This window comes from Pollachius pollachius (assembly GCF_949987615.1).
Source record: "Pollachius pollachius genome assembly, chromosome: 20".
NCBI classification, from domain to species: Eukaryota; Metazoa; Chordata; class Actinopteri; order Gadiformes; family Gadidae; genus Pollachius; species Pollachius pollachius.
The window spans coordinates 10,500,284-10,501,922 of NC_136953.1; positions in this window are offsets into that span (position 1 = coordinate 10,500,284).

Sequence of the window (1,639 nt, forward strand, 5' to 3'; positions counted from 1 at the left end):
TAAAGGGAAGAGATTCACAGATTTGTCAGGAATGAGCCGGGATGGAAACGGTCCAAAATCGAAATGGTCTCATACAGAGGCAGGAGCTGTCAGCCAGAACAGATATTCTCAAGAGCACTGTCACTCACTTGGCATTTCCAACAAGTTACACTGAAATTATAGCTCTCAAATCATACCTGCAGACGCCTTTTCTGGCTCTCTCTCTCAGCCCCCAATCAGAAACACAGTCTGTCTCCGTCTCTCTCTGTCTCCGTCTCTCTCTGTCTCTGTCCCTCTCTGTCGCTGTGTCTGACATAAATAGAAACCCCACCAATACCCAACGTCCTCCTGTTTACTCTGCGTCTCTTTCGGCTTTGCAGTCTAGACAGCATCGCGGATCTATAAAGCACAGTGCCAGCAACAAAACACAACACAACACAAGTGTACCTAATAGTGTCTGCAAGGATTACAGCAGCAGCACAGCCTTCAGTGATGGTGAAGCTTTAAGGGGGGCAACACGTGCATGCAGCAACATGTGTCAACATCTGGTCCGTTAATGTAGCCATCCATGCAGAATTTGCATTCTCTCTCTCTCTCTCTCTCTCTCTCTCTTTCATATATTCAGACTAAGATGAAGCAGTTGGAGCAGGAGGCCCATCAGGCAGCAGGACAGATCTTCCTGGTGACCAGCAGCACCCAGCTAAGAACTGTGTGTGTGTGTGTGTCTCTCTGTCTGCGTGTTGCATAAGACATTGCATACATGTGTGTAAATAAACATGGTATGTCTCATGGTCTGTGAGTGTGTGAACTGTATTTAAACATAAATTATGTCATGTATAAATAGACTGCACAATGTGCATGCGTATTTAGTGAAAGCTGATTCCATGTGGGCCTGTTTGCCTTGGTGCTTTGCGTGTTTCCAGGTAATGTTTTGTCTTGTACCTCCAGGAAGCCTGTTACCTTTAGTGTGTGTGTGTGTGTGTGTGTGTGTGTGTGTGTGTGTGTGTGTGTGTGTGTGTGTTGACTGAAGGTTCTGTTTGATAAGCTGCGGCTGCACGAGCGCTGTGAGAACAAGAAACTCCCCAAGACCATCAATAAACAACAGCAGTCAACATCAGAGGCTGCTGTGAGGAGCACACACACGCACACACACACACACACATACACACACACGCGCACACACAAACACACACACATGCCCGCCCGCCCGCACACACACACACACACACACAATCGCACACACACACACACACACTGAAGGTCATTCCAATCAACTCACAAAAAGCATTCTGTACAAAAAGGTGTACACACCCACAGACAAACACACATTCAAGCTCAATCTGATAGACACACACAGTGAAGGCCATTCAAACAGACACATAAACACACATACAAATGTGTGCATGCAGATTTACGCCCATGTGTTTCTCCATGTGCAAAATTGGGTAACAGCCTTCCTAAGAGCTACTAACTGGACCCCCCATGGACACACATTTTCACATGAATGCAAAAACAATGACACACACACTTAACTTTCGCTCACACAATCTTTTATAGACAGACACACAAACACACAGCAAAGACCTCCATGAAACACAGCTTCACACTGGCACCGAATACCTTCACACAATTTCACAGACACATAAACAAAGGTCACATT